The sequence below is a fragment of the Oncorhynchus masou genome, chromosome 15, assembly GCF_036934945.1.
Source record: "Oncorhynchus masou masou isolate Uvic2021 chromosome 15, UVic_Omas_1.1, whole genome shotgun sequence".
Taxonomy (NCBI): domain Eukaryota; kingdom Metazoa; phylum Chordata; class Actinopteri; order Salmoniformes; family Salmonidae; genus Oncorhynchus; species Oncorhynchus masou.
The window spans coordinates 20,101,952-20,118,952 of record NC_088226.1 but is presented as its reverse complement, the minus strand read 5'-3'; the positions used below and the strand labels follow the sequence as shown (position 1 = coordinate 20,118,952).

The 17,001-nt window shown below is 45.8% G+C and overlaps 1 pseudogene; it reads left to right on the top strand.

The window, feature by feature from the left end:
• The window catches only part of LOC135555844 (KAT8 regulatory NSL complex subunit 1-like), an 80,397-nt pseudogene extending 63,436 nt beyond the window's left edge, over positions 1–16,961 (top strand).
• Positions 16,962–17,001: the final 40 nt, after the last annotated feature.

Genomic DNA, 17,001 nt, shown 5'->3' with positions numbered 1-17,001 from the left:
GTCAATCACTTTTGAGATCAAAGCGCAGAACCACACGTAGCCACGTTTGTTCATATTCCTTGCTAGTTAGTGAGTTATTTGCCCAGGTATAGCATATTTTTGGTCAGCAAACAGGGTTCGTATTGTCATGAAAGACCTTGAAAAGTGATGGCGCGGGTATCACCTGTTGTGTTCCCGTGTGATTGGGTCCGAGGAAAGAGGGAGACATTACAGCAGGTAGGCCTATAAAATAACGATGGGCAACGGATGAACTAAAGAGCCAATTCAAACATATGGTGTTGCCTGGCTAGTTGACTGTTTAGCTTAAAGCATCATATGCATGTCATTGTCGTGTCCGATGTCCTAAAGAGAAGAAAAAACCCGTTCCAGCAGCACTCGTCGTGAATGATGAACGGCTGTGTTAATAAACCAAAGCTAATTACTGCTGTTTATAAAACGGCCTCTCAAGCACTCGAAAGAGTTGAGAAATAAATCCGACTCATTTGGAAAGTTCTATTAAGCATTGGCCATGTCATTCTGACGACGTTGAAATATGTGTGTGATTTGACCTAGCCCAAATGAGAAATGATTCCCAATGCTGTCAGTAAATCTCCACTGAAACCTCAATATTTTAGCCTTACAAGGCAGATGAACATGTTTGTTAGTTACCTTGCTTGAGGTAGCCAACCGTAGCCATTTGATCCCTGATTCATTCAATTAGGAAAGTATGTTTAGTTTAGTTGTAAGTGTAATGTTGCAATATTTTGTCAGCCAACCATCCTCCAGTAGAGCCTTAAAGGGGCAGTGTTGTATTTTCAGACAGGCTTGCATATGCAAAGTAGCCTATTGGCAGAGGGTAGCTTACATTTTTGCGGTTCTCTGAATGGTAGTAATAATGATAATTGTATTTTGTAAAGTGATTTTAAGTCTCCCTTTTGGCCCATAGAGTTACAGACCATCATTATTCGGGGGACAAGTGACTTGAGCTTTCGGACGAGTACAAAGTCAGTCCTACTTGTCCAAAGGGCAAGTCGCTAAAAAAAAAGTGAATGTATGCCGGTCTGTGTGTGTCTCGCGTTACAAGTGTGAAAGGACATGCGAGCGTCTGTGTTTGTACTAGCATTAAGTGTGATTACACGTGGGGAGTGTACGTGTTTGTCAATGTACTGACTACAGCATATGGGTTAATGGTGAATGACCAGCCCTCCACGCCAGTACATTTTAAGAATCTGCATTCAAACTCTCATAGTGAGAGAACACACCCTCGGTGTGTGTGTGTGTATAGGCTAGATGTCTTCTACCTCTGCATTCTCCGAAGACGTCTATTCCTTCACTTGAAGTGGCCTTGGAACAGGTGGCTAGTCTCCAACGACGCAGGTAGGGCTGAACGGCGCAGACTCGTGTTCTGTTTAAAGCAGCGACGTTATATCTCAGACTAGGAGGAGCTGCCTGACAAGACGCACACAATTCAAAGAGGTTTGACTGGACAGGGGGAGCTTATCCCAGATCAACACTCATACTCTGTTTAGTAAAAGGAAATGCTGCCATAACGGGAGCGGACTGTGAACAAGCTCTCCTCTCAGCCCCTTGCGCTTCAGATCGTTGTTTAAAGCGTTAAACTAAACAGGAACTTATCTTGTTAAACCAGCACCGCCGCAGTTTCAAAGGCTTACCCTATACGTAAATGGCAGGAAAAGCTAAGCTTGTGGTGCTATGTATCTATGTTTTTATTTCTTAAAACAATTGAATCTGTTCCGATTTTGATTTCCTTACAAGAAGGCAGGCGTTGTAGAAAGTACCCATGTTTGATTTTTTTAGAGACTTTAGACGCAGTGTTGATGTGCAACAGTATGTTGTTGCTGGAACAGAAATATCATGACTACTTCAGAGATGGTTTCCCTCTGTTTGCATGTTCCCCGTGTGTCTGGATCTTAACCGTTTGTCCTTGTTGTTGCATTGAGAATTTGCGCTCACTCGATTCCTTAGACCTACCTGGTTAAATAGGTTTAAAGAATCATCCCCCTCTCTTCTCCAGGGCCAGAGGCTGAGCGTACCGGGTCCTCGCTGCGGCTGCGAGGTCAACCCCCAGTGTATGACGTGTGGCGGCCGCACCCTCTCCTCCTCTGACGTCCAGTATGAGCGCCCTCTACTGGAGAGGCTGTCCCAGTTCGACCCCTGCGTGCACCCCATCCTCTCCCTCACAGACGGTAAGATTGATCGGTTGCTTGACAGATTGATTGAATTTGTTTGATCATAAAAATACATCCAAACCCGCTCCAGCCGGAGACAATGTACGCCTTGTAGCTACATGCACCACATCTTCTCTCATTGTTGTAAGTAGCTCTGCCCTCGTCATGCCCTGGGTCAAGGGCCGGGGGTTGGCTAACAAGGGCCGGGGGTTGGCTAACAAGGGCCGGGGGTTGGCTAACAAGGGCCGGGGTTGGCTAACAAGGGCCGGGGTTGGCTAACAAGGGCCGGGGTTGGCTAACAAGGGCCGGGGGTTGGCTAACAAGGGCGGGGTTGGCTAACAAGGGCCGGGGTTGGCTAACAAGGGCCGGGGGTTGGCTAACAAGGGCCGGGGTTGGCTAACAAGGGCCGGGGTTGGCTAACAAGGGCCGGGGGTTGGCTAACAAGGGCCGGGGGGTTGGCTAACAAGGGCCGGGGGTTGGCTAACAAGGGCGGGGGGTTGGCTAACAAGGGCCGGGGGTTGGCTAACAAGGGCCGGGGGTTGGCTAACAAGGGCCGGGGGGTTGGCTAACAAGGGCCGGGGGTTGGCTAACAAGGGCCGGGGGGTTGGCTAACAAGGGCCGGGGGGTTGGCTAACAAGGGCCGGGGGGTTGGCTAACAAGGGCCGGGGTTTGGCTAACAAGGGCCGGGGGTTGGCTAACAAGTGCCAGAGGTTGCTGTTCCATCTTGTGTTTGCTGGGTAGTGGAGCAGCATAGTTGGTTTATATGTGATAACGATCCAGTATTGACTACTTAGTCGCACCGCATTATATAGACTATATTCTAGGCAGAATTTGAGCTGGAGCTTTGATGTATCGAGAACTTGCAGCACCACCAGCTTCAATCCAATCAAGGGGCTTTGTTCCACCCATGTCATGTGGTGTGTATTTCATTCTGATTCTGATTTCCACTAGTGAGCTCCCTCCCACACTTTTCTACTGCTGTAGTAAAGGCCTGTGGCCCGCGCCTGTAATGTGGGCCTGCCAGTGCTTAGATTAAAGGCAGGGGGAAGTAGAGTGCAGGATGAAAGCAGGCCAAATCCTCAGGGGGTTGGCGAGGGTGGAGGGGCTTCTAGAGCTTCCAGTCTGAACCTGCTGAAGTCCTCCCCCTGGTGGATTGAGGGAGAAATCCACTCTGACGCTCTGTCAAAGCGCTGCTGCTCACTGCATCCACCCTCGCCCTCTCGGTCCCAGATGTTCCTTTTCCACATGAGAGGAGCTAGCTAGCTACCTTGGCCTGAGAGATGTGAAAGCGTCAAAAGTCTGCAGTGTAATGAGGTATAAAGGACTGGCTGGAGACGGATGGTGCAGTCAGAACTAGGTCAACTTGTGAAAGAGGGGATGGTTGGTGGTTGAGAAGGCAATGCAGTCGATGACCATGCAGTGCTACTGTCTGTCTGTAGGTGGTAGCGAGGGGTCCAATATGGCTGCTGTAGCTGGCACACACAATGGTGTTTGTCTTTTTTAATAGTGCACGGTTGATGGGGTTTGTAGTTTTTACAAGTTTGATCTGTAGTTCCCCTAGAATCTACGCCTATACAGTTCTCGATACTGGTTTGGTGGTTTGTTTCTATTTTGCCGGGCCAAGGTGCCCTGTTTAGGTGTAGGTAGGTTTATTTGAACATCTTGGTACATATGCAGAAACAAACATACCATTTGATGTAAAACACAAGTAAAAGGTAGTGATCAACTGAACTATATGGACAGTGAATTATCGATACATAGTAAGTCATAAACAACCTAGTTTGAGAGCTTATTTAGAATTATTATTTTACTTTTTACATTCATCTGCTGCCAACCACAAACCCCCTTCTCCCTTTGTGTGTTTGTGCAGACGTGGCGATGAGTCTGCACCTGCAGCGCGTCCTCAAGTCCCACTGGAACAGCCGGCCGCTGGAGAAGATCAAACCCCTGAAGAAGCTCTCCCTGAAACACAAGCTTTCCGTGGGACGTTCCCACGACCCCTCCGCCTCCTTCACCCCCAAAGACAAACATAAGATGACCAACTCCCTCCTCTCCACAGCCCGTAAGTAAAGCATCATCACCCTCCCCCACCCCCCCCCTCAAAAAAAACAACAAGGCTGAGACTTTAAGCCAAGCACAGGGGGTATTGGCTCCCAGCGTGGAAGGCTCGTATAGCCATTTGTCCCTAAGCATGTTAATCTTCTACACCTTAAACGTTGTGTAACGCAGCAGACCCAAATGTATACTGAAAGGCGACTTATTGGAAGGATCTCTTAATTTTGCAACGCTCTTAATATGATCGGTATTGGCTGTTCATATACCTGTGTAATAACAACACCAAACGTACGAGGCCCCACCAGCCTGAGAATTCACAGTCCTACATAACAAGCGTTTCTTTTGTTTGTTACTCTGTAGTATTCAGTTGTGAGTGTGTGGCCCAGCATTTCCTGGTAAATACAGTGACTCGGCTGCCTAAATGACAAAGCGCTTTCCTCTGTGTGATTGATTGAAGAAGCTTCGGTAGTTTTCTGCTTCAAATGCATGGACCCTATTCAGAGAGCACAGATGGATGGAGCACGATACCCTGATAATCATTTCATTTCAATGTTACATAATCCAGAGCTCTGCAGCACAAGGTTAAAATGTACGTTTCTAAGCCAGTTTTGGTTGCATTTGTACGCTCACGCAGTCCCACTCACAGACCTGGCTGAAAATATGACAGCTTTAGTGTTGTGGTGGAGTCTACTTCATCAGGATGTTTTTACAGTCAATTAACACTGTTAGACAAAATCAGAAATATATATTGACTGGTCGTGGCTAAAGTAGAAAAATTTATTCATATAATATAGTGTGTGTGTGTGTGTACAAAACATACACACTGCCTAACCCTCCGTTGCTCCACCCTCACCAGGCCTGTCCCACCACAAGGTGCGTTCAGAGAAGCTACACAGGCAGCAGCTGGACAGCCTGCTGGGGTCCACCAAGCTGGAGGGCCGCCCCCACTACCGAGGGAGCGGGGCCACGGGCCCTACGACAAGAGCCACGCACGCAAGAGGCCCCGAGAACACTCACTGTCACTAGACAGGATGGACAGTAAGTTGCCTACAGTCTGTTAATTTTCCTCTCCTTCTCTCTTTAACTTTCCCTCCCTCTCTCTAAGCACCTGTCTCATAGCTTGAGCAGCTCAAATGAGTTCTGAAGGGTAGGTGTCGCACCGCTCAGACACCTCCACCGCTTTTCACTGGACGTTTGACCCTTTCCATATTGTTTACTCTTTATTCAGTATCCATTTTATCCCGTGTCGGTTACTGAATTTTTAAGGCTTGAGTATTTGAGAGATGGATTTATATCAATCAATCGGGAGGATTCCAGTGTATTTCATGGGATTTTTTTTCTCTACTCTCTTATTCTTCCCCCATACTCGCTCTCTCTCGACCTCTCCTCAGACACCCCTAAGCTGTACCTGGATGGGGGCAGTCTGTGCCCGTCTCTATCTGCTGGGCTCCACACCCCTGCCCACAGCTCCCTGCTCCGACAGCTGTCAGCCTCCTCAGAGACCTGCTCCATGCCCTTCACCCCCTTCAACAGCAGCCTGAGGGACAACAGCAACCCGGTACGACACGCACACACAGCTGTCCTGTATAGCCGTGTGCGCATGCATGTCCTATGTGATTGAAACAATAATGGTGAAGTAATTTGTAGCAGTTGGATTGGTCGGTGACTGACCCTGCTCCCCTTCTACCCCGTCCAGCATCAGCCCATCCGCAGGAGGAGGGGAGAGAGCTCCTTTGACATCAACAACATCGTCATCCCCATGTCTGTGGCTGCCACCACCCGCGTGGAGAAACTGCAGTACAAAGAGATCCTCACCCCCAGGTACGCAAGACACAAAATGGCCGCCATGTCTACCTCGGCATGGGGAAGTTGCCTAGAGTCAGGAAACTAATTACAGATCTAGAGTCAGTTTTTGGAATTTCCCCCATCTAATAGATTAATAACGGTTAGGATATGGGACTGTGATGCTGATCCCTAGATATGTCCAGAAGGGCAAATAGCAATTGTTAGGATATGATTTGGGAGACTGTACGCTGATCCTAAATCTGTGCCTAAGAGAGACTGCCCAGAGCTATGCACATCAGCTGTACATTCACTCACTTGAACACGCATACTCACACACACACTTGGGTGGTGAATTACTGATATATTAATTATCTGGCTTTCATTTTGCAGTTGGAAGGAGGTTGACATTTGTGCTAAGCCAATCGCTGAGGAGGCTGACATTGAGGAGGTAAAAATTATTTTTTCTTGGTATGACCTTTTCAGAATCTGTTGGTGTAGTTTACTGATGCAGACCAGGAGTATGATTTAGTTGTCCAAAGATGTCAAACATCTAGATGGAGCCGCCACCAACCTCCAAATAACTGCTTAGTTTTCCCGTATTGCTCTAATGTAATACATTTAATGGTAATAACCAAACCAATGTTTGACAGCAAGCTGTGTTCATCAAGTGTTGCAGCACCAACTTGGATGACTGATCTTTCTTTCCCTCTCTCTCTCTCTCTCTCTCTCTCTCTCTCCCTCCCAGGTTGAGGACCTGACAGACACTGCATTCTCCCAGCTGCACCAATCCTGCGAGGACCAGGAGCGTTCCCGCTGGAGCTGGACGGCCATCGCCAAGAGGAGAGGCAGCCGGTCAGTAACACACGCCGAAACACCCCCTACCCACAGTATGAGTTGCAACATGAGCTGCCCCAATTCAAGACCCCCCCCCCCCCCACACACACACACACGGTCTGCCCTAATCCACCCACTCCCCATAGTTTTTCCAAGAAGCAGTGTATGTGGAGGGTTTTTTAAATTTATTTATTTATTGTGGTCTGTAGCCGAGATGAGGTTCTAAGCTGCATATTGATTGTGATTCTCTTATCTCAGAACCTTGACATTTTTTGCACTGTTTCTCCCTAAAATAGCCTGGTCCAGTATGTTGTACTGCAGTGCAGCACAGGGAAAATCTTGGCAAATAGCCTAGCGGTTAAGAGTGTTGGGCCAGGTCGCTGGTTCTCAGATCCCACGAGCGGATTAGGTGAAACATCTGCCGACCGTGCCCTTGAGCAAGGCACTTAACTTCTTTGGGGTACCCCCCACTTCTTCTCAATTTCTGCCTAAAGACATACCCTAATCTAACTACCTGTGGCTCAGGCCCAGAGGCAAGGATATGCATAGGAAACACTCTGAATTTTGTGGAAATGTGAATTGAATGTAGGAGAATATAACACAATAGAGCTGGTAGAAGAATATACAAGGAAAATAAACATACGTTTTCTGTTTTTATTGTTGCTGCATCATCACCAAGAACAGCCAAACATACTGATAGGATGCTGTGGATGATTTGAATGAAGAACAAAAGTTGACGACTATAGCTGAGCAAAGTTTTGGACAGATGACATTGAGCATGAAGTCACCCAGGTGTCCCACACAAATGTACCCAAGTGGCCAAATTGGTACAGTGATACATTTTGAAGGAAATAACTATATACAAAATACCCTCAGTCCTCTACACAATATTGTGCTGCTGGTGCCATGGCCCATAGCAGTCTCTTTCTGCTCTAAAGCAGAGGCTTACTGAACAGGTGGTGTAGGTGATGGGGCATTTCCTGTGACAAAGGGCACACCGACATCTCCCTACTCTGCCCTTTTTGCCCTGAGGCACATTCATGCCTGCAGAGATGAATCTGGGCAGGTGAACACCACTGGTTGGAGCAGAAGGGACTGAAGGTGCTGCAGTGGACTTGCTGTAGCTAGCAAGCTCCTGGATGAGCAGCTCCCTGAAGGCTAGCTGTGAGATGGGGGGCTGTCCACAGCTCTTGGCCATTTCCTTCTGGAGGATGAAGGAATTCACCACAGCAATGTCAATGAAATGATAGAAAAATGTCTTGTACCATTTCATGGTTGAGAACATTGTAGTATCCTATCAGCGCATCTGACAGGTCCACACCTCCCATGCTATTGTTGTAGTCTTTCACAACAGCTGGAATGAGGACATTTTTTTGTGGTCCATGCCCCGGCACCGTCCTTCACGCCTGACGACGTGATCTCCACTGAAGGACTTGTGGATACTGGAGCACATGACCACCTCTCTGGTATCCATCCACTTCACAAAGAACAGGCCATCTTCACGGATCCATCGCATGGTACCCCGCTCAGCCCGCTTAGGCATGTCGTTCACCTTTGTCTTTGGAAATCCCACTCTGTTGGTCTAAATGGTGCCACAAGCCCACACATCCCGCTTCCTCAGCTCTGTAAACAGGGTAGGGCTTGTTTAGAAGTTGTCCACAAACAGTTTGTAGCCCTTCCCCAGCAGTTGAAAATTCAATAACTCCATAACGGAATTATAACTCAGTCCATTACCGGTAGCAAAACTGTTTTCCCCTCATAAACAAACAAATTGCAAGTGTAGACACACACAATCAGCCAACACAAACCGTTTGTAACCCCATTTTGTTGGTTTGTTACGCATGTATTGTTTGAGGCTACCATCCTCTCATCGATGGACAGGTTCTGGGCGGGCTGAAAATAGGTTCTTGCAGGCCTCAATGATGTTGGGGTAGAGCGGTTTGATTTTGCACAGCCTATCAAATCTTGGTGTGCCTCTCTTCTTGTCATTCTCCCCATCAACTTCTGGGTCACTGATGTGAAGCGCCCGTGAGATAGTCAGAAACCTTTTACAAGACATGACAGTCATGGGGATAGGCAGTTGATAGAGAGCTGACGTTTTCCAGTAGTCCCTTAGAGTTTTCAACTTCACCAGCCCCATGTAAATGACCACTGAAAAGTAGCAGAAAAGGTCTGACATGGAAATGGTCTTCCATGCCTCTTTCTTTCCTGCCGGCTTCTTAGCCCCGTACTTATTGGTGTTCGCCACCAGGGAATCAACAACTGACGAGGTGAAAAACGGTCAAAAAAGTTGAAGGGGGCTGTACTTTGCAGTCATGTCTAGTTGATGTCCTGGCTGCCTTTCTGGTCTAAAAACTGGTGGATTTGGTTCCACGTCATCTTCTAACACAGAGTGTCAACGACCCTCTGACCCTCTGTCTGCAGGTTTCTCTCTTCCCCACCTCCGCTTCTTGGTCACTGACTTCACATCTCTAGATGGCCAGGTAGGTGTGGAGCCGGAGACAGCGGGGGTTCGGCTGGATTAACCAGCTTCAGAGGGAGATGGACACCTAGACATTGGCGGCTCATAATCAGAGACACTGCCACTGTGAAAGATTTTTTAAAGAATCAGTAACAATACTTTCACATATGAGTCCTGTATCAACACATAAAATAAACAGATATATATAGTACAGGGAACATAATCACTATGGTGACGTGGTGGGCTGTTCCATTCCATGTTTATGTAAAATAAATGTAAAAGATATATCACACACACAGTATAGCCAATGTGTACTTTACACATTTCATTACAGATGAGATTTTTTTATATATTGCAAATAAAATAAGAAAATCAACAACAAAAAGTCTCAAATGAATAATATTTGATATTATTAATTTCAAACAATGACATTAGCATTAGAACTTACCAATCCATCAAGGCATCCTCGCCATGCAGAAACATGTCTTCCACCTGGGAGTCAAAACTAGCTTCGCTGAAAGATTCATCTTCCTGAAGCAACTCGGTCTCGCTATCTCTATCTATTTCCTCTATAATTTGGGTTAAATCTGTATACCTAGACTTTGTTTTAGCTTTTCCTGATTTATTCGCCATAATTTAAATATATAAACTTGTTGAAAATGCACTGCTATGCGTAACACCCGTGGCTCCGTCAAGTAGGATTTGCAATGGCGAATGAACCTCTTTTACGCCAAAGGCTGGTCTTCAAACGTATAACCATTACATATTGCCGTTTACCTCAGCTCATTGGCTATCTTCCAAGCTAGATTTCAAGATGATCAGTGGTCATTGGGCCAAAATACAGCCAATCAACGATAGACCGGTCCTACCATTGGTGCGCAATGAGGTTATTGATTGGTGTCTTCAAAACGGTTTGTTTCGGTCAATACGTTCCGGGAAAAGAACCATCAAGTATGGTTGTGTTAGTAACAACCAGAGGATTGCAATGAAACCAACCATGACTGGATAAAGATTTGTTTAGTGTGTGTAATTACCACGAACGCATCGTCCAAAGTCGAATGAGACCAAAATCACGACGCAAGAGGTTTACAAATGTTTAGTGTTAGGCTATAAAAATGGATTTTATTAAACAAAACAAACATTCACTGTGTAGTCAGGACATTTGGCATTGCCACCAGAGGAAGATCTTCAATGGTAAGAAATTTATTTTATTGTTATTTCTGACTTTCATGACGCTAATGCTTGGTTGGAAAATGCTAGTAATACTTGAGTGTGCGTGGCGCCGTCCTCAGAAAATAGCATGTTTGCTTTCGCAGTAACGGCTTTTTGAAATCTGACACAGCGGCTGGATTAATAAGACGTTCATCTTTTAAATGATGTAAGATACATCTATGTACAATAATGTTTACGATAACAAATGGTGTATTTAGAATGTTAGCTCTCTGCAGTTTCACCGGATGTTGGCCTGGTGGGACGTTAGCGTCGCCGTGATCGCTGGCCTTGACCCCACACTCCGAGGGTGTCTCGGGGAGTTGGGATATGCATAAAATAAAATAAATCCAATTCACACACTCATACAGGTTTCCCCACTTATACATGCAGTGAAACATGAAAAATATAAGCAGCCCCTATTTGACCTTTGGTCTTCTATAATCTAGATCACATATGTCAGAGTCAAGGCCCGCGGGCCACATCCGGCCCGCGAGAAGGTTTTTTACGGCCCCTGGGATGATCTTGATTTATTATTAGAACCGGCCCGCAGACCGCAGCAAGCCGGCAGCCCGCAGATCTTTTACACGCACCAATACTACATTTCCCACAATGCAACGGTGACGCACCAGCAAGTAGGCTGCTTCATTTCAATATTTATTGGCACAGCAGTCGTCAGCATCACAGTAAAATTAACTTTCAGATACCCATCAAAAATGGCAAAACGGAAGGTGGACACTGAGAACCGGGGTTTCAAACAAGGTGGGAGTCGGAGTATATGTTCACGGAGGTAGCTGGAAAACCTGTGTGTCTTCTGTGTGGAGAAAGTGTGGCGGTACTGAAAGAGTATAATCTGAGACGACATTATGAAACGAAACACGCGGACAAAAACAAGAATATGGACATGGAACAAAGGCTACAAAAGGCAGAGGAATTAAAACGAGGCCTCAAATCTCGACAGGCTCTGTTCAAAAAAGCCAAATCACAAGGCCAGGCTGCTGTCAAGGCCAGTTTTATTTTGGCAGAAGAGATCGCTAAATCAGCCCGGCCATTTACGGAGGGGATTTCATCAAAAACTGCATGATTAAAGTTTGTGACGAAGTTTGCCCAGAAAAAAGGCAACTCTTTTTAAATGTGAGTCTGAGCAGAAACACCATTGCCGAGAGAGTAGACCAGTTGTCCATCAATCTAAAAGAGCAGCTTGTGAAAAAGGGAAAAGATTTCATTGCATATTCCTTGGCTGTGGATGAGAGCACCGACATTTCTGACATTGCCCAGTTGTCAATTTTCATCCGCGGAGTGGACTCCAGCCTAACGTGACAGAGGAGTTTTTGGCTTTACGTCCTATGCATGGCACAACTACGGGGCATGATTTGTATGAAGAGGTGTCAAGATGTGTAAATGAGATGGAACTGCCTTGGGAAAAACTTGGGTTTGACAACCGACGGAGCACCTGCGATGTGTGGACACAGGAGCGGACTGGTGGCGAAGATGGGAAAAGATGCAAGAGGAAAACGCGACAGGTGAGCTGACAGCTTATCATTGTATCATACACCAGGAAGCGTTGTGCGGTAAAGCCTTGAAAATGGAGCATGTAATGAGCATCATCACGCGCACAGTTAACTTTATCAGAGCCAAAGGTTTGAATCACCGCCAGTTCAAGGCATTTCTGACGGAGTTAGAAACGGAGCATGGTGATTTGCCTTATCACACAGAGGTGCGATGGCTAAGCCAGGGAAAGGTGCTTCAAAGATGTTTCGAGCTTCGTGAGGAGATTTGTCTGTTCTTGGACAGCAAAGGGAAAGACACAACACAACTCCGAGACAAATGTTTCTGTGTGAAATGGCTTTTCTGTGTGACATTACGAGTCATCTGAATGCAATGAACTTGCAGCTGCAGGGTCGGGATCATGTCATCTCTGATATGTACAGTACAGTGAAGGCATTTAAAACCAAACTGACTCTGTGGGAGACGCAGATGCGGAAAGAAAATTTGAGCCACTTTCCCAGCTGCCAGACCATGAAAGAGAAGCTCTCTACCAGTGCGTTCCCCGAGCGCACAGTTGGCTGATAAAATAGGTATGCTTGCCGCTGACTTTCGACGCCGATTTGCTGACTTTGAAGCACAAAAAAAGCAGGTTGGAACTGCTCGGTAACCCATTTGCTGTTGACGTGGAAAGCTCACCACCAAACCTCCAAATGGAGTTGATTGACCTCCAATGCAATGATGCACTGAGGGCAAAATATGCGGCAGTGGGTGCTGCGGAGTTCGCCCGTTTCCTCCCGACACAATGCCCCAGCTGCGCATCCAGGCTGCTCAAACGTTGTCTATGTTTGGCAGCACATACCTGTGTGAACAACTTTTTTTCTTTGATGAACCTGAACAAAACATCACACAGAAGTCGACTTACTGCTGAACACCTCCACTCAATTCTGAGGATTTCCTCAGCTCAGAGCCTTACCCCGAACATTGATGAACTTGTGGAAAAGATGGGACACCACCAAGTATCACCCTCAACCTCAAACAAGTGAACATTACTGTGCAATCACATATTTAGAGTTTTACTCAGTTCAAGTTTAAAAGTTAAAGTTTAATATTTGTTTTCACTGCATGTTACTTCTCCTTAAACAAAGTGTTGTTTTTGATTAATAGATTTTTGCACTTTATTTTATTGTATTTCAATCCAATTATATTTTAAAAATATTTCAGTTGAGTGGATGATAGAAAATTGCTATTATTGTTTTTTTCTTTGAAGTAAATTTAGCCCACTTTTGCTAAAATAGAAAATATAGGCTACTGATGGTGCCTTGAATACCGGTTTCTTTCATTTAATGTTCATGTTATGGGGATTTTTATATAAAGGAAATTTGTCTTTTGTGTCTGTTGAAAATTAAAGATTACTGACAGAGCCATAAGAAAATATTGCTTTATTTATCTGATCATATTGGAATATATTTGTTAGGTTTTCAGTAGGTTCAATTAGGTTCACTAGACTATATGCGTCATTTAAAAATTTTTCAATGAACATTCGAACAGTCCGGCCCTCGGCTTGTAGCTAAATTTTTTATTTGGCCCTCCGTCCATTTGACTTTGACACCCCTGATCTAGATGATAGGTTTCTGTGGCTATTGTTCTCCTTTCTGTTCAATTGAAGTCTAGCTGAAGACTTCATTTATGTTCTTCATGTCAAGTTAACTCCCCTCTTCCCCCCCCCCCTTCCAGTTCATATGTCAGTGTCCGGTCGGACGGTCGCACCACTCCCCTGCTGGGCAGCAACAACCCCTCCTCCCCGGACACAGCCCACTTCCACGCCCTGCCGGACTACGGCAGCGCTGCCTCCCCCTGCTCCCCGGCCAGCCCCGACCTGCAGTCCTACCCTTACGCCCCAGGGTGTTACACAGCAGGAGGGTACTCCTACACCCCTATAGGATCCAGGGACTCCTACCGCCTGCTCTCCAACGAAGACACGCGCTGCTCTACGCCTGACGGAACCTACGAAGAACTGGTAGGCTCATCATAGCACATACACTTTCGTACTATACACACGTTAACACACGTCAGGTGTTTAATCAGTGTGCATGCCGTCTTTGTGAATACTTTGGCAGATTGTAGAGGACATATGAGTAGGCACCAGCTCTTTGGGTATAAATATGCACAGACCGATAATCTTTGATAAGTGAGTGATAGTGTCCAGTCTCTGACGTGAGTTTCCTCTTTCCCTCTCCAGGTTCCCATCCCAGTACACCCATGGGACCGGAGGAGCTTCCCCCTGGAGAACGATCCGCCGCCAGAGCCCGTAGAGCAGCCAGGGAACACCGAGGAGCGCCCCTACAGAGCCATGCGCCACATCTCCGGTTGCAAGACGGGCTCGTCCAGATCGGAGTCTGACACCGGGGGTCCCCCCTCGCCGCTTCCCCCTGACGACAGCAGCAAGCAGAAAGCCCCCTCCGCCTCCACCACTCTCACCAGACCCTCCCACCGATGAATGAAGGCTCTCCCCGCATAAAGGACTCGTCACTTTCTTTCTTTCACAAGACTCTAAACAAGAACCACATCAACAATGGAATAATGGACTCCTGTTGTTTGATATTCAAACATCAGTCAAATTCTTTCACAGTTTTTAGTGAACACAGACAGAGACCCCCATCAGAAATCAGTTTTGTTCTTTCTTTTCATGGTCACCGAAATGAACAAATATATAAAAGTGAATGGGGAGAAAAAGGAGATAAATTAGACTGAAAGCTGAATTTGTGATGAGGAGGACAGTCGCTTCCTGTTTCTGGGCCAATGGGCTGAGCGCTAAGCAGCCACTCAGGCAGTGTGTGTACCTTTGTAGCGTTCTATTCCCCACCACCCTATGTCAGTGTAAAATGGAGTGAGTACAACACAAAACAGCAATGCCTTGTGGTCATAGCTTGTTATGTTGTCCCCTTGAATCAACCTAATAAAGAGCCCCAGAGAATCGGAAATGTTCCTTTATGCACTTGTTTCACAGAGCTGTAGTAGTAATCAGTTTGCCATTTTCCTTGATGTCTTGTCTGCTTTTATTTCCTCCCTATCTGCATTGGTATAGTTGTTTTCTACATATAGGTTTATTAATATATTTCCTCTCAACCCCGTCACATAGACTGATGGCACACGTGGTTGTTGGGGCGGTGTATGAAATTAGCACAGCAAGTAACACCACCCTCAATATGAGATTACACATACACTAGTTTGAATAGATCCTTCAATCAGCCAAGCCAAAGTGAAGCAAATAAATAATCATGTGGATATGTTCACTAATATAACGGCCGAAAAAGACGCATCACCTCATAGAAATGGAGTTGATTTTGGTGTCTTTGTTCAACTGTGCATATTGAATTTCTGTCTTCATTTTCGATGTGCTGTTATTTCACGCTTTTCTGATTTTTGGTTTGGATAATGTGCAAGAAATCACTTAAAAGGGTTCCAATTACAAAGAAAGCGCCTCTGTTTTTGAATGTAGTATTTTGACTTCATCTTGGATCAAGGCCCTTCATTATTCGCTCCACTTTACATTTCTGTACCCTAGCTATTGACACGGGTTGCAGTAGTTCACCTCCGATGCAATGTTTCCAGCTTGTAATGCATAATTGCCATGCAATTTCATGTCACTCAGTATAGTAAAAGAAAACATGAGACAAACATATGTAAATGTACCTAATTTGTCTCGGTCCTGTGTCCCTATCTGTTTTTGGAATTGCACAAGGCAGATGTCAATGTACCTGTTGGATTGTCAATGCAGTTCCACAATTGGATTAAAATCACTCAAGCTCTTGAGTCTTATTGGGGGTTCAAATGTCATGTTGGTTAAGTCAAATGATTTTCATGTAACAATGCAAAACAAAACTAAGTATGGGTTGTGTTCATTAGAGCAAACAAAATGTTCTGAAATGGTGGACAAGTCCAGGTAAATCCTGCCCGTTATATTCCTTTGGTACCTACTGAACTCTGCCATCAGCTGCCCTAGTTCCCAGCACCCCCTGCTTTGTCCCTCCCTGCAGATGAAGTGGAGTATTGTACAGAAAGCCTCTAAAGAGGCTTATGTTTGAGTCACTACGTCAGAAGGCTGTGGCTATCACCCACCCACCCACCCACCTGCTATGTAGGGCTTTCAGTTGGAGTCAATTTGAGCCTGGCCGTTTCTACTTGGTCACTTTGTGCGTCTGATTCATGCTCTGCCCCAGCAGTCAAACCCACATGTTAGTTAGCTAAACCTACGATTGCCCCAACCAATGCCCTGCTCTTGTTCCAATTACCGCTAGTATGGATTCATGTCATGAGTTGTTTGAGCCTCACAAGAAAAAAAAAATGTAATGGGGGGGAAAAATAATTCGCATCACTGTTCAGTTGAGCCTTTTTGTCTCTACCTTCCTTGATTCTGCTGTCTCATTTCGAGGGAATGTGAGGCCTTCCCTGGTGAATAATTCTCCCACAGGAGTCTGTCTGTCCAGACAGACCGAAAGACAAACCGGACTCTATTTCTGGGGACCATCGATGCCTATCCCTTTCTCCTCACAGAAGTCCCGCCTATCCACTACGGTTTTGTGTCTGTGAGTGGGGATCGGAGGACCCGCCAGGCAGAAACTGTTTCGATGTACAATAGGGTTTGACTAGCGTTGAAAAGCCGATATATTGTCTGGGCTATTTTCGTACTTAGAATTTCCAACGTGATGAATGGGGGTGGGTGAGTCTGGTATATCCTTTAGCATGTAATAGTTTGTACAAAAAGAGTATATTTTGTAAATAATTTAACAGTGTTTGATGTTCAGGCTGTAGCTGTCCTGATTGTATAGGGAGAAGCCACGACAAATACACTATATTGAACACTTTCTTTATGCAGAGGCAAAAAAAAAGAAAAGTTTATGGATTGACGTCCGACGGGCAGGCAGCGTGTTCTTCTCAAAATAAAAGTGAAATATATTGTATCAACTGTGTCCTTGTGTTCCCTATGAGCTTGTAAGTTCT